General features: G+C 41.7%; 1 protein-coding gene across 2 annotated transcripts in view; it reads right to left on the reverse strand.

Moving 5' to 3' along the window:
- slit3 (slit homolog 3 (Drosophila)) overlaps positions 1-24,489 on the reverse strand; it is a 242,678-nt gene that overhangs the window by 178,911 nt on the left and 39,278 nt on the right. The window lies entirely within an intron of this gene.

Here is a 24,489-nt window from a genome sequence, read left to right on the forward strand (position 1 = left end):
AAACAACCGGCGCTCGCTCATGCGGGGCGGTATGTGTGAGGGGCCACGGATGATGCGCTCACACCTCCGCGCCACTCTCTGACAACTCGCAGGTACGCCAAGGACGGTTGGCTTCAACACAGGAGTCAAAACATTGCGCGCTTCCATGCTGCCTTGCTTGAGCAAGGGACCATATTTGCTAACTTACAAATAGCCATTTAAAGATAAATGTGTTGACTATTGAACACAAATTTCCCACTACAATTAATGTACATCGAAATAAAGTGCTCCCTTAACTTAGTTTTATGAAATCAGATGTCCCTCGATGGATTTATTTATTTATTTATTTTTGCTTTGCAAACAAAATAGCTCATATTTGAACCAAAAGGTCTGAGCCGATTTAACAAAGTCTCTTTCTTTTTACACACCACCTCATTGTCTCGGTGTGCCCCCCCGCACCACTAAGAATGTCGTGTGTGTGACCCAGTGACCTCAGGTCCTCCACAGGTGTGCACCCCTACAGAACAGCCGGCAGGAATGTTTTATGCGCACACACCCACACGGAGGGACACGCATGACTGGGCCCCAACTACCTGTTTCTGTCTCCGTCTTTGTCTTCTACCTGCCTGGCGTATAAAGTACACTCTGTGAGTGAGTTTCAGTTTATCCTGAAGGGTACATCATACCTGGTTACAATGTTCTTCTGGCCTTTATTTACATGTAAACAGAACGTGGTATGTAAAAAAAATGGATCACAGCGGTATCACACGACAGCAAGTTGCAATGCAGTGATCCCTCGCTATTCCGCGGTTCGTTTATCGCGGCTTCGGTACATCACGGATTTTTTCAAACATATTCATTAAAAAAAATTAAGTCCGCAAAAAGTCTGCAAACGGTCCGTGAGAAGCAGCGAAAGTCATCAAAACAACAGCGAGTCACATAGAGCTGTATACTGTACATGTGGTACTGTATATGTTTACTGTATTTTGTTATTCATACACTAACCAAACTTATACATCTTTAAATCTATTAGTATACAGCATTAAGTCATGTTAATTACGACAAAATTTTCTTCTACACGCATGTATACCATTAAATTTGGCCTGAGTATACATTTTCTATACTCATACACATGTACATGTACCTATACGAGGGGCGGGGGTGGTCGCTGCTTTGCGGATTTTCGTTTATCGCGGGTGGTTTTGGTCCCCATTAACCGCAATAAACAAGGGATTACTGTAGATTTGAAGAAAATCATCTAGGATCCAATACAGCAGCCATTCTTTACAAATGTGCACTTTAGGCAATGTGAGTTACGTATGGTATCCCATTTTCACCTAACTGATTCCAAAAATGTTTAATTACTACCAAAATTTTTTTTTTTTTTTTTTTTTTTTCCAAGATGGCGCCCGAGTAGGCAGCCTTCGGCAAGTGCTCTTCAAGAGCCTTGCTTTTTTGTTCTTTTTTGCTGTTTTTGTCTTTTGTTTTGTCACATGTTGTTTGTTGTTTGATCGTGTGGACCTGATATGGACTGTTTTCAGCGCTTTTTGGCCACGACATTCGTCAAAGGAGCAGTATCTGTGCTTGGTGGTTGCGCCTTCTCGGCAGCACGCCTGTACCAGCACAGATTTTGATTGGGACGAATGTCGGCGCCATTGACTGTCGGTGCTGGACAGACCTGGGGCGCTTGTGTTTTTTGCGCCAGTAATGGGCAGCATTTTTCACAACCCCGATTTGTTCAGTGGCTATGTCAGCGCTGTTGGACAGTTGGCGTCGGTGCGGCTGGATGGATGGCCGCTGAAGTTGAGGATGAGGAGAGAGGAGCGTTGGCGAAGAGCACCGATGCGTATTTGGAACCGTGAGTCGCCGCTTGGAATTGAAGTGGATTTCCATGGGACAGGAGAAGTGAACCAATCTCTTTTTTCGTCAATGGATGCTACAGCTTCTTGTTGACTTTGAAACTTAGCTTGTAGCCGACGTGTGCTCATTTTGAGCATGACGTCTCTGATCCACTGGTTAAAGGACACTTTGATTCTCTCCTCTTTCATCTCAAACCGCTTCAAACAACAAAGCGTGTGACGGAAAAGTGGTTAGGACTGCACGACTGTTTGTGTTTTATGTTGTGTGTTGTGTTTATTATTTTACTTTATGTTAACTGTTTTGTAAAGCGCTTTGTTACAGCTGCCGCTGTTGTGAAAGCGCTATATAAATCAGAATGTATTGTATGTATTGTATTGTATTGTAAAAAAAACATCTTTGTACACCAATCTATGCCGGCGACGTCTAGTGAGGCCAAATAATAAAATATTCTTCCAATTGACCTCAATATTCACATGACATTTAAACAGCAGGAGAATACTGATCGTCACAAAAACTCTTTGAATATCAGACCGCAATCAATATTCGGCACTTGCATTATTTAAGCAGCACAGCCAACTCCGGGCCTGAGCAGGCCATAGTTGTTTTTCTTGCAGATCCCTGTGAACAAAACCTTTCCAGTTTTTACTTCGGTAAACTTTGTCTTATTGTCTTTCCATTTGCTCTCTGCTCCCCTGTAAGTGTGTAGTTTGCCAGCCCCCCCCCCCTACCCCTCATCCATCCATCCATCCAGCGCTCCATGCAGTGAGAAAGTCATTAGTGATAGTAGTTTGTCCAGGGATTAGGGAGCTAAGCTGGTAAATACAGCGAGGCTTTCAACCGGCAGTCAAAGAGAAGAAGAAAGAAAGTGAATGCCACAAAGGCAGAAGGTAAAAAGAAAGTGAGATGGGGATCCGGTCAGTTTAAAGGGGGACAGAAGAAGAATGCGGCCTCCCTGGCTGCTCATTAAAAGTTGAAGCAAGTCAAACAGAGCTGGTGGCAGCTTGCGCTCTTTCGGCGGGAAACCAAACACAGGAAAATAATAAACGAGATGACTTTTCCCACTTGCGTTGCTGGCGGACTACAGAAGAGCTAACAAAGCGCAGTCAGTCATTGTGGGGCAACAGGAAACACACACACACACACACACACACACACACACACACACGCACGCGCGCCATGTGTTTTTCAAGTCTCCTGAAGTGTCGACTGTCTTAAGGTGGCAGTCCTGTCCGTTTTTTAATACCAAAGGCCGAACGAGGCGATAAGGTGAGCGATTTATGGAAAGAGTCCAGAGCGTGGGAAAAAAAGTAAATTCCCAGAGAGACCCTAAAAGCATTTTTATTCATGGAGGCAGCACCCCATACACTACATGCGATGATGCACTTTCAACCATTTAAAGAGCCAAACAGTCAATAAACACAGAAATACAAAACGGGAACATTCACAAGGTGCTTTTGTAGTCCCCAATTCACATCCAGTTGCTCACAGAAAGAGCAGTCGAACCTGATTCCTGATGTCATTCTCTAAATATTAGTTCAGAAATAGTCTGATCAATTTGAAGAATGGGTGGAGGTTTTTACCCAAAGGAGACTTTGGCAGAAACATCTACCAATCAGAATTTCACAACTTTTTAAATGTCTTCAATGAAGCGTTCTACATGATAGCGAGTAAAATCTCGGTTTCGTAGAAGGAGGAGCAGGAGAAGGAGTGGATGAAAGAGGGTGTGAAGTCTTGAAAGTGGCCTGAAAAGACATTTGTGTACACAGACAAGCGGGGCCCTGCAGCCGAAACCAAATGAACTTTGACAGGCCGAAAGCTTTTAAACAAACTGACGTGTAACGTGTCAAACTTGTGCTCAGAACCCAAATCCCCAAATAAAGATTTATGAGCTGCATTTTTGCCTCCCTCTCATTAGATGATGTCCAAAGCAGCTAACTTTCATTAGCGTGATGCATTCACTTGAAAGCGCGGCGGCACAATTGGCCTGATGGCGCGCTATTACGTTTGATGTCTGGCCGCTGACCCGAGCCGAGGCGGGCCGAACGGGGCCCAGTCGGCCATTACAATAAGTGGAGTCAAAGGCATGGCGTTAAACGGAGGGACTGTGCCATTATGAGCCACTGCGGCGGGAATGTTAATGGTCAGTTGGAGAAGGGAAAGACTTTGGTGGTTACGTCCATTAGGTGATTGAAGGCGCACTTGTTTTTGCACACATAATTGCAAAATTTGTTAAGGGGAGACAAAGAGGAGAGCGGGCTTTCAGAGAAATGGCTTATTTCTGATAAATCAGAACTAAGTTGATAAATAGAGAAAGGTATTGTATTATGAATACAAGAGAAAATTGATACAAGAGTGCCAGGGTGTGTATGTATAAAATCCCGATATAAACCAAAAGTTGTCAAAATATCACGGTTACTTTCTTTGTTTTCTGATTGATATAAAAAATGGTTTATTAGATATACTGTAAACACATAACATTGGGTAGGACTAGATAAGTTTTTTTTACTTCTTCCTTCTCCATTGAACATAATAACTATGTTGAATGATGACTGATTTCTCTTTCCTTTTTACTATTTTATTTACTTTATTTTTTTGTCAAATTATTACTGTATATGTTTTATGTTCCATAAACAAACCCAATAAATTAATAAATAAAATTGTGTTTGAGGCCAGAAAAAGTTCCCCTTACTGCGTTTTATTCATCCATTTTTTAAAAATTTTGGAATAGCATTTTGTGTGCTTCTCACTGGGAGCAGGAGCCTCTTCCAAACTGATGTTGGATGAGAGGTGGGGTGCACCCTGGACTAGTCCCGAGTCTTTTCTAAATTTGTGAGGAAGCCTGCGGAGAATACCAGTTGGAATTACATTTAGTTTTTTTGTAGACGTTAAGGTAGTGACAGATGAGTAGAGGTGGTATATCAGTTGTGCTTTCACCTCCAAACACAAGCTAGCCCATTCACTTTCACCATCATCATTGGTTGCACTGGTAATCGTCATTGCATCTGCCATGGGGGCGTGTACAAGTTTTGGTGCAATTGTGCTTTTGACACTGAAGCACTCTGAACTTAAGTATTTGGACATGAGAACGTGAGTGTGTGACACTCAAACAATTTTACTAGAATCCTTCAGGGTCCTAGTTGCTACTCATGCATGTGCGTGTGTGTTAAGTGTCTTCAAGTTCAGCATAGCAGACAGTCCAAAAAGAAGAGGAAGCTGTGGGCGATTGGCTCCTTGCTGTAATCTCAAGGCGGTTTGGTTTTGTGAGTGTGTGTCTTGTTCTGATCATAGGTTAGCTAGGGGGCAAGCTTACGACCGAATGGCTCTTCTTTGCGTGTGTGCGTACATTTCCATCACTCTCAGATCACATGAGCGTGGGTGGTTGAGAAATGTGACATAAAGCCAGCAGAACACGCCAAAACATACGCACTGCATATGAGTGCGTGTCTGCGTGCGCTTATATCTCAACGGCCTATTTACAGCTGAAGGAAAACTATGATTAAAGAGAGCAAAAGAGCTGTGACCCAAAGGCAGCTTGCCGCAAAACACATGCACGCGCGCACGCACACACACATACAAACGCACACTAGCTGTGCCATTACTTTTGTTATGTCCTCGTCTCATTCCAAGTAGTCAACAACAATACCTCACACACACCACACACTCGTCGATATGCATTTGAGCAAAGCCATAAAATACTACTCGAGTGTAACATTGTCGCCACAAGAGAGTCCATTAGTGGAAAGGAGACTCAAATTGACGGCGTCACCACCACAGGGTCTTTTAAATTGAAACCCAGACCCCCCTGCGGCATCAGCCACAACACACAAACTTTTATGGTTACACTACAAAAAAGGACTATGACAAAAAAGGTCAACTCGCCGACTTGTTGTCCGGCTCCTTTTTTGATACAATCTGGCACTGGATGAGACTTTTAAGTGTGTCCACATTGTCTTACTAACCGTCGTTAAAAAGGCTCCAGCTTCATGTGTTACCCATTAGAGATTTTTATTTGTTTCATATTGCAAAACGCACCGGTGGCAATTGGGCTAACGAAACAAAACAAAACAAAACACTGAGGTAAATGTGGTCACAATGGAAGTGAGGCAGCGAAGAGGGCATAACTTTTCATAGGAAAATACGCTCTTACATAATACATTTGCTTTTAATCCGTCTTTGTTTTTTTATGTTTTTTTTTTTTGCCTCAGAGTCTCTGACCGTGAAGCGCAATGTGCCGATAAATGATGCAGTGTCGTCGTGTTGTTTGATTGTTGCCAAGCAACGTGTCAACAAGGCTCCTAAGCACTTAAAAATCTGCTTCATTCTCATGTTTCAGCCCCATACATTTGATTCCTGCAGTTTTGTCTTGAAGTGATTGAGGACAAATGGAGTGCCCAATCTGGCTACAACCACTTGACAATTCCCTCCAGACTAGTTTAAATTTGGGGTGCACACATACGGACAATTAAACTGAATTTGAGGCGGTAGCAACATGTCTGATACAAGGTTTCTTGAACTTGATCCTAATTCAAACGCATAACCTTTCTCAACTTCTAACAAACCATAGGCTGAACCCCAAAGCAGAGGACAAGAGTTACTAGCAGAGGAGCTAAGCTAGCACTTAGCCTAGCTTCATGTGTAGGCTTTTCTCACATTTTGATAATATTACACATCCTATACCTGCATACGCCTACATTCACGCAGACGTTCAATGTTAAACTTGTCAGGGCAGCATTGATCTTCAGTAAAAAGATTGAAGATGCAAAATTGGAATTCGGATCAAGCAAAGGTGCATCTACTTAGGCTGCCATTGTTTTAGGACGTCTGGTTACTTTAGATTACATTATTTTTAATAAAGTTCAACTTGCGAATAGAAAGTCTGACTTGAAGCAATGCACTGAGCTGGAGCTTAGAAAGCTCAGACTCCTCAGTCACGAGGGGCCCGTTATGTGTGGGATTTTTAATTTGCCCTAATGTACACTGAACAGAGGGGGCCTGATGAGCCTTTGGAGATGAGTTTTACTTGTCAGAGAACTTTTATTACAACTTTTTTTTTTCATTTTACTTTCTGACACATGACCGCGCATAAAGTCCCCGCGACTGCACTCAAAATCAAAGTTTCCAAAAATGATGAATTTGCCTTAATTTATGTTATTTTATGAAGATTTAATTTGGTTGACAAGTTGACATTATGTATGGTTTCAATAATTTTGAATTCAATCCATCCTGAAAGAAAACAGAGCGCGCTGTGAGGCACTGTTAACATTTCCCAGATACTCTGTACACACAGCAGAAGTGCTTTTATTTTATTTATTTATTTACTTAAAAAAATGCGCCAGAAACCCCACGAGAGTGCTGTCTTGCTCCATAATTGCCTGTTTTTCTATATTGAAAAGAAAACACACTTCATATGGTGAAACACTTCAAATCCTATCTTGACCCCGGGATTAGCCGTCAAGCCTGCATCTGCTTTGGTGCTCAATACGCCGCGTGCATCACGGCTAATGGTGGCTGAGATGATCTTAGCAGACAGGTCGTGTTGAGAGGTTTCCCGCCGGGCTGTTAATGCACGGGTCAGCCACCGTGAAAAGTGCTTACTTGCTACAAAGTGCCGTTCAGGACTTGACGGTATGACAAGTTGATCTCTGGTGGGAGAGGAAACCAACAGGAAGGGAAGTCTCCAACAATGTCTAAATGCAGCACACGAAGCCAGATAGGTCAGCTGATGACTGACAGGAGCACAAATGATGCTATTTGTGTGTCGTGATTTTTATTGAGGGCAGTGGGGACGATCCACAGGCAAGAAAAGACTCGAGGAGGATCGTGAGGGGGAAAATCCAAAGACATTTTTAACATACTTTTCTACGTTTTTCTTTTGTTTTGACTTTTGCATTTCAAACTCAGTTCGTTTTAGTCTTTCGAGCAGGGGTCCCCAACTACCTGGTCATTTGGTGCCGGTTCGCACAGAAAGAATAAATAACTTACATTCCTTCCGTTTTATTCATTTCAGACTCTGAAAGATGTTATATCTATCGACAGTGTGTCAATCTTGACGCAGGTGAATGTGCGCTTCTCGGTCACGTGATTACCGCATAAAAAAACAAACGTCTTTGAAAAGTTTTTTCAGGATGGGTAAAAGGCCCAACCAGGAGACAGAAGAGGAGCCTGCGACTTTCAAGAAAGAGAAGGCTACATTTAATAGACAGTATGAGGAGTCCTATTTCAAATACGGCTTCATCTCAATGGGAGATTCACACACACCAAGCTTAATCTGCATAATAGGCGGATGGTGAGTCGTATTATTTTTAATGCACTTTTTATTCATTGTATCTTATTTTGAAGGCACGTTTAAATGTTACCTTAGCGACCAGAGAATGTTGCGGTCAGATAGGATGTTCCTCGTGTCATGATTCTTGTTTCTTATTATGTTTCGAAAATACCACACTTTTCATGCAGGTCATATCATATTATATTGTTTTATCTATCCGGTCTTAAAGGTCAGTCCCTGAAAATATTGTCCGACATTAAACCGGTCCGTGGGGCAAAAAAGGTTGGGGACCTCTGCTTTAGAGCATGTTTGTTGGATTCCGAAGTTTATTTTTTCAAAGATGCTTCAACCATACATCCATCCATCCACTCCTGCTTATCCGGTTGGATCGTGGGAGCAATAGCTTTACCAGGGAACCTCAGACTTCCGATCTTCACATGTGCATAGAAGGAATACGGGAGGTGGAGTACTCACAATTATGGTGATACATTAATCTTTGATGTGAAATGAACAAAAAGAATTGATTGCTTTGAATTGAGGAAAACTTTTGGAATCACTGTTTATGCAATGATTAAAGTGCACCATTGTATATCAAAGCCTCTTGTGTCTACCTGTTGCCTGTTTTGACCTGAATTTAGTAGGATTTTGTGCAGGTGCAATATACCGTATTGGCCCGAATATAAGACGGCCCTGCTTATAAGACGAGCCCCTCTTTTTCAAGACTCAAATTTGAAAAAAGACTTTTTGAACACAAAAAAAAAATTATACAGAAAATAATTACAGTACATCTGACACAAATGATTATAACAATATATTTGAGGGGGAAAAAAGCATGTTATTTTGCCTCATTCAAATCTTAATATCTGAAAGTTTTAATACATAAACAAAAGTGCAATCACATTCGTAAATGAATGGTTTCTGGTTTTTGAAATGTAAATTAATTCATAACTTCTCCTCAGCTGCCGATTAACCTGGCCGATCTTCGACCCACTTTTCTCCAGATTGTCACTATGTTTCTCCGTTTTCTGTTATCTCTTCTATAATTTTTTTATTTTTTCTTTCTTAACACTTTCTTCTTCGTGCTACGCCATTTTTATTTTTATTCTTCATGAAAGGTTCACTTTGGCCTGGGTAGTCAAGTTCAGCATTCGCTTCAATGATATCCGGCGCCATCTAGCGTCGTGAATGGGTATAATGTCTAGCCCCCGAATATAAGACAACCCCCACTATTTCAATGCAAAAAACATTGTCTTATATTCGGGCCAATACGGTATTTAGTAGCAAACAGATTTTTTTTCAGGGTTCCTTCAAAAATCTTGTTGAATTTAAATGTATATGACTTGATGATGAACCCACAAGTCAAACTGAGCGTTGTTTCGCCAAGACTTTGTCATACACATTTGCCAGTTGCTTTGATTCCTTGTAAACAGATGCATTCGCATTGAAGCAAAGCTGTTTTACTTCCTACGGATGACCCACAACTTGAATGACTTCAAAACGGGAGGAGGAGAGGGGTACATCCCACACCGGTAGCCAGCCATCACAGGGCACATATAGAAAACATGAAAATAATTGTTTACAACTTTGTACTGTGGCAGAAACGTTCTGTATTATTTGAGAAAATAGCTCCAACCACACGCACTGACACATATACAAGCCCGCGCCCACACCCACACACCCACACACACACACACAGGTCAATAAGTGTGCATTACAAAGATAAACAAGCCTACATGTCTGGAGGAGCACTCAGTACCGCCTTGACCCATCACGCGACATGCGTGCTCGCCTATACATCGTATCACATGCCACCAGCACTTAGAACAAAGCATCATGATAACCCTACGCCGCTACCTCTCTGGCATCTGTTGTATACGCCGCCCACTCTTGACCGGTAACCCTCACACAAACCAACTGTCATTACGTCAGCTCCAGGCACAAGGTTTCAAGAAGAATGTCGTTCTCGTGACATTGAACTGGAGTACTAGGGAGAACGCCTGGCAGCAAATAGTGAGGAAATTTAATTGCTACCTTTAAAAAATAAATAAATGACTTAGATGATTTGCATAAAAAAGTGACATGAAAAGATTACCCGTGACTTCCACTAACAACCCAGGTTTAACTTAGCTCCTCCCCAACATATGAAACTCTCACATTAGCATCCTTCACTGATATCAGAAAATCATGGCATCTTTAGTCTGAGTTGAGGTTTGAACCCAGAACCCCTTGACTGTGATGCTCACCACGATCCACCATGCCGCCTGGCTTAAAATGTACTGCTTGAGGAAAAATAAATAAAAACAAACACCACAAAAGCAGCCAACAGTTAGTCACATAACCATAGCAACTGACTAAACTTATCCGACATTTGGTTTAATGACCCAAATATCCCATTATTGATTTTTCATAATTATGATAGGAATGATGGGCCTCAAACATTGGCTGCTACCCCGCTGACGGTTGTTATTTGGGCTCCTTGGCTTATTATGGGATGCAATGGGGCGCAACCAGTGGCTGTACTTGCCAAAGTGTTTGTTCGTCTAACACATGCATGTACACACACACACACACAAAACGATCTCCAGACTCGCATAAATGAGTGCTTCCACAACCAGGTGCATAAATCCACTCACTCAGTAAATACATACACACATAAACACACACTCACGTCTTCTCACATTATATGCATGTGGTCATTTCATATCTCTCTCTCTCACACACTCACACACACAAAACACAGGAAGCCCATACTTGTCTTTGCATTACTGCTGTTCATTGTCCTAGTCAAATCCAATGCTCTGCCACAAGGTGTGTGTGTGTGAGAGAGAGAGAGAACGTGAGTGTGCACACGCACATGTGATACATATCTAAATTAAAAGGGGTCTGTCTCGCTTCCGTGTGCACGTGTGTTTGCAGGTATTAGGCCTTTCCTCCCAGTTCAGCTTTCACTCAGCACATTTCATTAAAACGCCTCCTCCGAGTACTCTCTCATCTCAAAGGACGTTTTTATTTTGGGTTTTTTTTTCCCCTGTTCCAGAACCCTCCAAGTGAGGCTCTTTACCGGGCGAGGCAACAGTGCCAAGAAACCACTACTATTACTTAGGTCTTCCTCAGGAATTAAACGAGTGATTAATAGCGCTGATGTGCCGTGGAAGTGATTTAAAGGAGTACAAAGACAAGGAAACACTTAAGGAGGATTACTGGGAAGGAAGGAAGACTTTTTTTGTCCATTAAGTCACATCCCAAAGTGAGCCATTAAGTGCTGAGTAAAACCAAACATATCGTGATTTACTGATTATCGTCATGACAAGGCCACCAATGGTCAAACTACATCGGTATATTTATTTTTAAACAAACCCTTCTAAATGATGATTGAAAAAAATTGAAAAAATTGTCATCAATTGGCCGTTCATCAATTGCCTGATCATAACATTGCGCCAACCTGATGCGAAGGCAAACAAATAATCTAATCAGCATCACTGTCGTAGTACGCTTTTATTTTGAAGTTGTTTCCAGCAAGGTGTTACGGTGTCTCGACTGACTTATCCTCCAGACTAGTGACTGTGGCGCTTATTTGGCTGTGACAAACTGTTTCGACCAGAAATGAAATTCAATTACTAATTATGGGCAATTAAAAAAAAAATTACCCATCCATATTATACGGCGCCTGTTGCCAGAGTTGACCGGTGGCTCCAGCATTAGCCGCTAACACTGCTCGCCGCCAGCCATTTAGCAAGGGCCCCATTTAAGGCTGGCAAACCATGGGACTATTTTTCACGGCAGTTTCATCGACAAAGGGGACTCTGCACATTTTGATGCCAACAGCCTGACACAGTTGTCTTTCCTACTGAAACTACTACTATCAAACAAGGCTTACTGAAATGTGCTGCTTGAGGCAGCAACATCTCAAGACTACTGTGGTTCTGAAGGCACTTTTTTAGACCAAAATCTATGAGGAGAGATTAGTCTAAAATCTCACTCAGATTTCTAGAAAGGAAAATGGTAAAAAACATAATAAAAACAGAATAAATCTTGTGAGTGAATCTTCACAACCTTTCAATCAAAGCTAAACTGGCAATGCCAAGGCCGTTCTGCTTTGTTTGAATCATTCCGAGAGCTCACGCTGATAAGTTAAAGTCCCGTTTGTGCAACCGAGAATGGAGAACAAAGGCCAGAGAACAAAGGCCAAACATACACGGTCCGCACATATCGAGCTCATTTGTCAAGATGGTGGGGGGCAAGGGGGATGGGGGTCTGGTGGGAACTCGAGTCATCCCAAAAATCTTCAGAGACAAATGAGAGCATTGTAGCCTCCTGCTGTCAACATGACAACACACTTATTTGTGGCATAGCTCAGCAAGTCTTCACGTGGGAGACAGGAAAGACAATGGGACTATCTAATTTAATTCATTGGTTCTATTCATGAAACTAACTTCTGGGAATTCATAAACTGACAATGATACACACATCCATTTTCATATCCACTGATCGTCAGAAGGGTCGTCTGGGGTGCTGGAGCCTATCCCAGCCGTCTTCGTGCAGTAGGCGGGGTACACCCTGAACTGGCTGTCAGCCAATCGCAGGGCACACATAGACAAACAATCATTCATGCTCACACTCACACCAAGGGACAATTTACAGCAGGGGTGCCCAAACTTTTTGGACCGTAGATCTACTTTTCGATCAACTAACCTCCCGGGATCTACCCTTACCGGCACGCGCACACATGAACGTCATGATGAGAAACAACCTGAAACCGAGGCATGCGATGCACTTTTGGAGCCTGTTTACTATCGTAGCTCTCACGTACAGTTTTAAAGTGGTTCCCTGGGCCTTCCGAGATTCCTATTCTTTGCCCGTGCCCTCGGTGAATTGTAAACGAAGCAAACTCTAAATGAGAATAATGACGTTAAAAGATAGAGCGCAACAGCTCTGATTACAAGCTGCAATTGCAGACTGCTGAGCGCAAACAACTTCCAGTGACGTACTCGCGCCACCGTAAATTCAAGATTTACCTGCTTTATTTTATTTGTTATTTTTTTACTTTTTTTTGTGAAAATGAGACTGATAGGATGATTAGGGTGCAGCGTACATTAACACAAAAACATATATTACTAATATGTACAAAAACACACAAATGGTTGTTTTTGTTTTATTTTTATTTTTTTTTCTCCTCGGCTTGGGACCTGTCTTAGATCTACCGGTAGATCAGGATCTACCTAATGGGCACCCCGGATTTAGAGTGTTCAATCAGCCTGCCACGCATGTTTTTGGAATGTGGGAGGAAACTGGAGTACCCGGAGAAAACCCACACAGGCACGGAGAGAACATGTAAACTTCACACAGGAATCGAATCCTGTACCTCTGCAATGTGAGGCTAACGTGCTAACTTGTTGACCACCTTGTCGCCTACACACACACGTAGTGTGGGACGAATAAAGGATATCTTATCTTATCTTATCTTATACAATGTAAACATACACTTGTATTTATACTGTACATACACTCCTACATAAATTGCACACCCTCATCTACCTGCATGAAACCTACACACACCTACATGAACACACACTCCTGCACAAACCTCGACTCACGCACTCTGACATTTCACTTGCACTCGCGCATCTCGACAACATTTCACTTGCACTCGCGCACTCACTTGCAAGCCTACTGATACCAAAATCTACACTTACGCACACCTACGTAATCATACACCCACAAACACACAAATAAAATCCGACAATCATACATTCTCACACAAACTTATACTGTACTTTCACAAGCCAACGCAAGCAGACATCGAAACTCACAGCAATGTTATTGATTTACAGTAACATTGTGTTTTATTGTGGCTTTCAGTGATGTCACTTCGCAAGAGCACACCGAGAGCTGTTTCTAATTTTTCCATGCTTTCATAGTAACCAATAAGTCGCATGATTTTGATCTATCACCAAACATATCCTGTACTGAAAGGCGCTACACAGCCAACATTTTTTTTTGTGCCAATAGGAGGTCATGGGCCACATGAAAATCATTCAAACAAGTCTCATCTTGGCCGCCGCGCGCATTCTTCCGGGATATTTCCAACCTTCCTTGTGACTTTTCGCCGCCAGCGAGATGTTGTGAAAGGCCACGACAACCGCCGCCGTATATCTACGGTTGTATGACTTCCAGTTTGAAGCTCGCTCGCATTCTCTTCTGGAATGTGATGGGGAACAACATTGGGGTGTCTGAAGTCGAAAACAAACGTCAACTTTTCCCCATAGGAGAGTTTTCATGGCCAATGGCAAAGGCGTAATGAAAAAGTGAAAAGCTTATACAAAAATGCACCAATCTGTTCCTTGTGGAGGGAAAAAAAGCCAAAGAAAAAGCCAAAACATACCAACGTAGTCTTTAATTAATGGCTAAAGTGAAGTCTCACTCGTTATACAGACAGGTTTACTGCAACTTGCACGAAATGCCACATACTCACCTACAGAAAAACACACACACACACACACGGACCCTGACGCAAAGCTACACTCACACACATGCATACACACTCACCGGTGTTGGCAAACTGTTCAAAGTAAGCCGACCGTGCATTCCCGTCATTTCTAATCTAATCCATATAAACGTGTGGTCGCTCGACAATGTGCCAGGAACAAGTGTGTCTGCACCTGTGCGTGCGTGTGTGTGTGCATGAGCATGCGCACGTGTGTGTTAACGAGATGGTGTTAATTAAAATCACAGCGGCCAAAGAATGCATCCATAACATTATTGCATTTCTCACACACTCACACTTGTCAGAACACACACCCTACAAAGCAAACATAGACAAGACACACACATTTCCCAGGATTTCTCACGCATCAGCGACACCTCTTCAAGTGATCAACTAATCCTCTCTGAGATAACGAAATCATCTGATATTTATTTAACTGCATGACTTTCGAATTGGATCCCATCATGATTGTGTTAAACTTTGTTCTCTACGTGGACGCAATTCAATCACAATCTTTATACAAAGTCAAGAGTGTTCCCCACAAAATTTTAAAAGAAATTACTTCAAACATGAAAACATACAACCGTCATAGCCAATGAGAAGCCAGAAGAAAGTGAAGATCAAATGTCAACGAATTCATGAAATAATTGAAATACTGTACATTTGTTATGATTGCTTGTTGTTGCCGACATTAACAGATAACACACACACACACACACACACACACACACACACTCTTGTGCCACATCAAGCTGCCGGGTCATCGCTCGTAAAAAACAAAACAATCACATGTGCTGCAGATTCCAAAGGATGTGAGTTCTTGTCTCAATTGTGCATTCTCTCAACTGCTCTAATTGGGAACACGTAAGGCTTTCAATGCTTGTACGAATGTGTGTGTGTGTGTGTGTGTGTGAGAGAGAGTGAGAGAGAGAGAGACAGACAGAAACAGAGCGAGAGTGAGAGTGAGAGAGACTTGAGTCAATTGCGGCAAATATGGAAGAAATGCAAACTATGCCAGAGAGAGGCTGCAGACTTCACCGACGAGCAATCATCATACATTATAATCACATCTGCGTGTGCCTCAATGTGTAAGTGTGCACCCGACCAGTAAACCTGACACACATTTGATCTGCAATGTGAACAGTGACACACACACACACACACACACACACAGACACTTTGTACATGGATTGAGACAAACAAATTGAAATGCATATGCACACGCACACAGAGAGATGGTCATCATACGGCGCCTTGTCACTGAGGTGCAGCGCAAGTGTTTGCATACCTAAATCTCGCTGCACATATGTGTTTGTGTGTGCGTGTGTGTTCAGATATCTCCATGCTCTATCTGCCAATACACCATCCACAGCCGCTACACACCTTGTAAAGCGCACACGTGTTGTCTGTTGGCAAGGAGGACCTGACCACCCAAACCAACCTCCATTCTCTCTCCCCAACATTGATCTTGCCTCACAAAAATCCAGATTAAACCCCGTTATGGGTGTTTTTTTTGGCACTTTGTCAAAAAAGCCAAAGAAAAGGCTATGGCTTTTCTGGCAGTTTGTGTCATTTATTGTTGATGAAAAGGCATTCAGAAAATGACGTAAATTAAATGTGAAGAACGTTTATGTGACACTTTTTGCTTGAATCCCTTCTGGTATGCCCACCCTGACCACCTGCGGGCAGTTTAATGCAGACATGGAGATGTCACAACTCAGATGTTACAGTCATTCTTCACACATGATAAAGAATTCCTATAGCACAACTATGGCTTTTTCCATGATGTGTTAGCAATAGCATTAAGATACAGGATTTTTAAGATAAGCTATGTGGTAGTCTTAAATAAACAACGTGCAAAATTGACAAAAGACGACTCACATCTCCAAAAACTTGCAAGTCGGCAACTTGTGTCTCAAGGCAACACTGTTTGACTCGCACAGAATATTGCGTAATTCGTATTGTTGGCCCTGAAGGTCTAGGAGCCGATCCATATGTTTTGTTTCTTTAGACCGATGACTATTTCGATATTCGGCAGAATAAAATTCCGATACTCAATTAACCTTCCAACACACACACACACGAACACACTGTATATACATTGAATGTTTGTAAAATCTATGAATGTGTTTAAATGTTGACAATGTATGTTCATTTCTTAGTTTGTGGTAAGCAAATTTTGTTTTCTCGGCTTCACTTCGGAGGATCATTAGCCGTTGTGTGTGTGTATGTGTGCAAATGACTGTAGGTGTTGTCTTTGCCTATTTGAAGCATATTGAGTGACCTTGTGTTTGAACTGTGCTATACCAATAAAGCCGCCTTGCCTTGTCCAGTGATTAAAATATCTTTTTAGTCCCTTAATGCTGACAGCAAGAACAAAAGATATGAATTACTGATAGACCGTTTGACTCATTTACATTAGTTTGTCGTTTACTTTGTGTATCAGTATCTGTTGGGTCATTACTTTTTTTGTTACCATGCAAATTGTTCTATTCTTGTTGGTGGAAACTTGAAGGTTTTAGCTCGTATGTCCACGGCATGAACTACAAATGTCCATTTTCATCTTATTTATTGGGGGAACTGCTTTCGTACGATTGTGAAGATAATAGTGTTGACTTTACTGGAGAGAGTAGACGCATGCAGCAAAGCCACAAACTGTGCCCATTGTCTGCAGTGGCGACTGGAAGCCTTTAAAGTGCACAAGCATGACCCCGCACACTTGTAAAAGTGGCCGAGTTTGGTTGACGACAACTTTACACATTCTTCCGCTCTTGTTATTTATCAAGTAGCCCTTTTTCTTGTGCTCCTATATTTCCTCTGAAAAAATATGTCATATGTAGTAAATTTTAAAATTACATAATTATTTGGAAATTATTTCCCCTGTTTTCCAAAATAAAAACACAAATATAGATATTTTAATAGTTATTGATTTATTGATTATGAAACTGAACATTTCAAAATTTGTGTTCAAAATTTCATTATGCTTAACCAATTATTTAATGAAATGAAAGCAGATTTTGAGGCATCCAGTGGTTAGCACATCGACCTCACAGTGCTGAGATACCGGGTTCAATTCCATCTCCGGTCTCCCTGTGTGGAGTTAGCATGTTCTTCCCGGGTGGGTTTTCTCCGGGTACTCCGGTTTCCTCCCACATTCCAAAAACATGCATGGCAGGCTGATTGAACACTATAAATTGTCCCTAGGTGTGAGTGTGAGTGTGAGTGTGAGTGTGAGTGCGGATGGTTGTTCATCTCTGTGTGCCCTGCGATTGGCTGGCAACTAGTTTAGGATGTCCCCCGCCTACTGCCCAAAGAAAGCTGGGATAGGCTCCAGCACCTGCCGCGACCGTTGTGAGGATAAAGCGGATCGGAAGATGATTGAATGAATGAATGAAAATGAAAATAACGAATGAAAATGAAAATAACGATGACGATGATAACGATATACAGTAATGATATGGGATTGATATATTTTTGATATGTTTTTTTTTTACAGTATTTGCAATAAACAAAGCAATTGAAATTTTCAATTACCGTTTTTTTTACAGGATATTCGACAGAAATAAAAATATACATGAAATGTTAATTTTTGTTGTCACTATTTAAAATACATGTATTCATTTCATAACATCTACCAAAAGATGATAATGAACACATTCTATTTTAACCGTATTTATTTTATTGCATGAAATAAATTGACCAATGTTTTGATAAAAAATAATAAAAATTAAATAATTTGAAATAAATAAAATGTAGAATTGTTCACTACACTTTTTTTGCATATTTACTACTTAACCAATTTAATAACTGATAAAAAGTGTTCATTGTATATTGTAGTCATGTTTATTTTATTTTAACAATTAAATTATTTGATACATGAAACACATTACATGGACCCAATTAGCCTACCATTTTATTTCATAATTTCTAATAAATAAATGAACCCATTTTTCACAACATTACAAATTACCCATCACGACCGTAAGGAACGACCAAACTCGAGCAACCGCTTTCATCTCCTTTCATTAAAGTGTTTCCTGCAGATGACCGTCTTACGTGACTCATTCACCAAAAGAAGGCCAACGCACATAAAACCTCGTGTTTACAGTCCCGCTTTCAATAACAAACACAAGCCGACAACTTTCTAAACATCTTTAATTATCTCACTCCACCTTTAGTTTGATGAAATGATGTGGCCATTACGTGACGCTTGTTTTCAACCTCCTTGGCTTGTTGCAAAAAGTCAAATTAGAAGAAACACTTTCTTTCGTGAACTGGGAACTATTTTTTACTTGGGACCGACTTAAAACAGTCAATGTTTAGCAAAGGTTAAACAAATGTGTTTTGATACATTGAGCAGGTGGAGTCACCCCATAAGTTGCATAAACACCCCCACTAGAAAAAGTCACAAAGTTTTGTTTGCGGCAATGTGGGCTCCGGTGCGTTTATGTGTCGCAAAGTCCGCAGTACACGCTCCCACTGTGTGTTTGCCAGCGTGTATATAAATAAATCGCTTTAGGTTTTCAAGTGGCTTTGCAGCGCGCTGTATTTAGAGGTTAGAGCCGCTCTTTTGCTCCATTCATGTGGTCCGACTTTCGCTTACGGGCTTGCTAGCTTTGGTGCATCTTTCAATGTCACAACTTGTACCTTCGGCACATCGCGGCTTTTTGGCTTCACATAGGATGACATTTAAATCCTTGCCGATTCTAGCGACTCGTCCGCCGAGTTCAATGTGCTCCGGTGATGTTTCCGGGAATGTGTATATTTGGGAATTGGGTGCATTGGCAAGGGAAGGAAAATTACTTCCTGAAGGAAAATGGTTAACAAAAAAAAATTGTAATTACAAAAAACTGTCGTCTTCACGAGGTGGACAAAAGATCGCCGCAGGCAGTCATGTGGAGGACTCCCGTCCGACTTAGGTATGTCATTGTCAGACTTGAGACTTTCTTGGCTAAAACACACTCCAAATTGTTTTTAAAGGTCTTCGAGCCCTGAGTGATGCAAATAAAATGATGAGCTGATTTAACATTGAAAAAGATGGAAATTAATTGTGTGCAGTCAACCGCCACAAGCTTGCAGTTTAGCATCCACGGATTCGGCTCTTCTGGGTTTTGTTTGCCCCCAAAATAGTAATATGTTGTCGCTTTTTCCCCCCAACATTTTCATGGAAAATCTATCATAAATGTTTATCTGCGATTTGGGGATTTATTTCTTTTTATTTTTTCCTCACAATGCATTTCACTGGGCATGAATTTCATGTGGATTTTCACTATTCACGGGCCAGCCTGGTTCCTCTCCCCTTGTGAATAGCAGGGCTGTACACCTACCATCATTGCTGATCTGTTCCCTCTGCACAGAACCATTATAACTAATCATTAGGGCCACATCGATTAATCGGCTGGACGATTCAATCAGCCGATATTGGCAATTTTGGATAATTTTTTACCAATACACAAGAAAGAAGATAACATTCAAATAAAAAAATGTCTCCAATTTTCTCCATTGTCAAGTTAAACAAGGAGTAAAGGACATCGTCACATCTCCTCCCTGTGATTCATATGTGTTTTAAGCTTTACTTTGATCCAAAAAAAAGTTATTTTATTCCATTCCTTATATATTGTTTAAATTCATCCATCCGTGATTTGACTTCAGCTCGGCTTAAAACAGGAAGTAAAATACGCTGTAATTCTTGATCCAGGGACTATTTTCAAGAAAATGTTCCCAGATGTGTTATGATGAAAACATCTGGGAACTGTTTTGAATTGTGGAGAAAAAAAAACCATAACAAAGTTGGGTGTCAAACACCAAAACATGTTGAGCTAATGAGGCAAAAATGTGTCAGGAAAGTCCCAGTAAAGACATGTTGGGTGGCTTTATTTTTTTTTTCATCGATTTGTGATGGATGGATGGATGGATGGATAGATCGGGTTTACTGATTAGTGTTTCAACGATGTTTGCCTAACTCCCGTTTGCGTGCATGCAGCAGCGCAATCATGACAGATCGGCCTCATTTGCAGCATTTGGACCCGACTTCAACAGCATCAATCACAAATCAACAATTAGGCAATTTGTGTGTTTACGTACAAACACACGCGACACTCCAAACACACACATTCAAGGGTCCTCCTGAGTGGGTGACAACAGCCAGCGCCAAGCGCATCGCGTAAAGCCGAAAAAATGCCGGGCGACGTCCCGTAACAATCCCACAGACTGAAGTCAAATTAAAATGCCGGGACACAATACATTAGTTGGTAACGCGAGGAACAAGACACACGAGAAGTTGTAGCGTCCACTTTTGTGGCCACATGAGATTAAGAGACGATTTATACTCGCAAAGACAGACGCTTTGGAGGAAACGTGCAGACAGTTTCCAGGAGCGGAGCACAACGTCTGACAGCCTCCGATGTCATCATTACATTCTTATTGCTCGACTTGGCAAAGCGAAAACATGTCTAGCCGCGTAGAAATGAGTCATAAATGCCTTGAAATGATCTTGACTTGAGCAAAATGAACATTTCAAGTACTTTTTCAATTTGTGTTGCAAACCGTTGACACCGGCTGGAAAGCGTTTCATGGGATTTCAACCAAGAAGTCGTGAGAAATTACCACAGAAATCATGTTCTCAAAGTCCGTATTCGTGATGTCCGGAAATATCAGGACTTTTCAGACTTGAGCTTTGCTATACAATTGATTCTCAAATCAAAACAGCAATTTTTTTCACACTTCTGTGATTAAAGATGATGTATACCTGAAACAGGAGCACAGTGGGAAGTAAACGCACGATGGAGAATCTTGTCGAAATGCTACAAGGTTGGGGGGGCGGAGGGACTACTTTTCTTCTGCCTGTAAAAGTGAGTAATGCGTAAACGCAATGGCATGCTGCTCCGTAGGTCACAAAGAAAGCGTGTAAATGGGGTCGTGTGGAGCAGTTTACTTCAATTATCATTATTCATATATTTTTGAATTGTGGATGTAATCTTTATTGGGCTGACATTCACTCACTCACACAAAAAAAAGTATCTTCAGTAAAACAGCTGAGTCAGAAATAACTACATTTGGATTAAAAAAAAAAAAAAGGCTGGTCCTTTACTTGGGCCAATTTGATTCATACTTTTTGACCCAGTTTTCTGGGACATGTTGTGCAAAACGATTGACATTTTCGGGGTCATTTTGTGTGTCTTTTGCAAGTATTTGTTTGTCCTGTATACTTATATTGTACTAGCTGGTTCGCCGCCCTCCGGGCGGCTCATCAGCTAGTTCCTGCGGAAGGCTGGTAAGGTGGTGGTTCGCCGCCCTCCGGGCGGATCATCAGCTAGTTCCTGCGGAAAGCTGGTAAGGTGGGCCTTCGGCCCACAAAAGTGTTGTTGCTTGGTTCAACTTTCTGTTCATCTTCATTGCTTATCGCGAAAATAAAGAGATGTTTAGCTCTACTAAATAACTAACAATTTCATTGCAATGCTTGTGGGTAGACAAGATTTTTTCGCTAAGATGCCCGCGCGATCGTAGTGAGCCACTGCCTGAGCGGCGCAGTGGCGGCGCGCAGCGGCGGCGCGCAGCGGCGCGGTGAAGTAGGTACGTTTTGAAAAGGGACAGACGGAAGGACAGACCGCGTGCGGGACGACGCGCAATATATATATAGATGTATGTTCATAATAAAATTACATCTTTTTTAAATTATTCATATTTTTGTTACCTTTTTATTTATGAATTAACTTTTCTCAAATGTTTTCTTTAGTTTGTAAAGGTCTTATTTTTATTGGATTTATAGTACTAAAAAAATTGAGGATTTTTAATTTTTTTTTTCCTTGCTGACATAGTGATCCTCATGTTCCCGGAAAACAGTCTACTCTTGTATCATTTCCGACTACATTCTTATTAAATTGTCTGCTTGTTGAAAGATGAGTACGCATCCAGGAGCTGCCAGGTCATATTTAATCATCCTTAAGTAAGCCAGATCACTAGTCTGTTGAGCAACATTGTAGCAAACGTTTCTTCTTTTGTGTGCTTTCCCCCCTCGTCCGCTTCTCAATTCCTTCCCCCTCCCGTCTTCTTCCCAACTGACGCGAGCCCTCCCCATTCATCTTCCCTCGCTCTTCCGTCTGCTTTTCCTGGCGGCGGCGTCTGATTTCGATTAGCCTCCCCGTGTAAACCTAAATTGTGATTAAACAAACGCTATCCGAGTGCGTTTGGCCTTGCGTCAAGTTTGTCTCGCGCGCGATTACACACGCACACAAGATGCACATGGACCACAGCTAAACATACCTAAGCCTACATGACCTGCCGTGCACAACCATAAGCAAATTCATACAATCCAGACCTGCAACAGACACAAATTATGTTCCGGTATATGGTTGGATCATCAGTGAGCAGCCCAAAAAAAGACCCAAAACAAATCAGTTGCTGGTAAACAGATTAATTTGAACCGCAGTGACTTTTTACCAACCAAAAAATGTGCTTTGCAACGACTCCACCACCCCCCCCCACACTGTCCCGCTCACCTATATTTGTCCGCCTAAATCACAACCACATGCAGCCTCTGCGCTATTTCACAGCAAACATAAAAATTCTTTGACATTGGAAAGGAAAAAGACCCCCGTACAACCCCTCTCGACAGGAGACAAGCTGGCTTGTTTTAGTCACACATCCTCCGTGGAAAACGAACAAATTGACAAGTGACACACAGGCCGTTTAACTTTTACCCCGCGGACTACTTTGGAAACAACATCATGTATGAATATGCGTCGACACAAAACACGCACGGCTCTAGAGAAAGGTGGGCGGGTGGGTGGGAGCTGGAAGAAGGAAAACAAGCTATACATTTTGCTCGTAAATGTGGAAAAACTCAAAGATGCATCGGGGCTCGCAAACAAGGCACCCACTGGCCAAAAGATGAGCTTCTCATTTGGCTTGTGGTCCACCACTTTACCAAATTTCATTTAAATCCACCTTAAATCAAACTATTGAAGATGGACGAATATAAACTCATCGAAAAGAAAGGTTTTTTTTTCTTTTTTGACCCTTTTGGGGACAGCGGTTACTACAGCGGACAGCTTATCGTGTTCATCAGGTTACAGGGTGCATGCAAGGGTTAAAAAAAAAGTGACTGTAAAAGAGTAATACAAATCCGAGCATTAAGGGGAGCTCATTGCATTTATACATTCCGTCACAGGATTGTTTTTTTCCAACACCCCCTATGAATAGTCGCAATGATATTTTCGTAAATTTTGCATCTGTCTTGCAGGCGGTTTAACTTTTGTCAACTCAAGGACAAGTTTTCCTCTAAAATGGTCATTGCAAACTCAAATGGCATACTTCTTGAATCTTTGTGGGGATGGCTTTTTGAGACTTTTTTGTTTTCTTTGTAGGTCTTGTCATGAAAAACACGATAAGCAAATTTCAGTTGAATAATTTAAGTTCGGTTAGTTTTTAGGGACGGTTTAAGGAGTGACATGCTTGAGATGAGTTAGCTGTAAGGTCCATGCAAGCATCAATAAGTGCCCGAGTTATTTTTTGTGAAGCGAGGAGTCTCATGCCAAACAGTTTTGTCCCAGTGGAGACTCTGTAACATCCAGGAATTCATACGCCTCTCGTGCATCAGTGTGTGTGAGTGTGTCTTGGAAAAATAGCATTCCGCCACTCTTTGCAAATGTTGGGTGAAATCACGACACAGCCAAAACCGCAGACTCCAGTCCACCATTCATCTTTATCACCATTTCCATCTTTGGGTTGACCCCCCCAACCGAGCACCTCGTGGGGCATCGGATCCCACCGCCATCCATCAACAAGCCATCAGCCCCCCTCCCCCAACCCCCACGCCAATTCAAAGATGACCTCTCCTCCAATCCTTCACATCAATCATCACTGCAGTGTGCCACAAATGGAGACAGCCAACTTTTTTGCT

The sequence above is a fragment of the Hippocampus zosterae genome, chromosome 1 (assembly GCF_025434085.1).
Source record: "Hippocampus zosterae strain Florida chromosome 1, ASM2543408v3, whole genome shotgun sequence".
Taxonomy (NCBI): domain Eukaryota; kingdom Metazoa; phylum Chordata; class Actinopteri; order Syngnathiformes; family Syngnathidae; genus Hippocampus; species Hippocampus zosterae.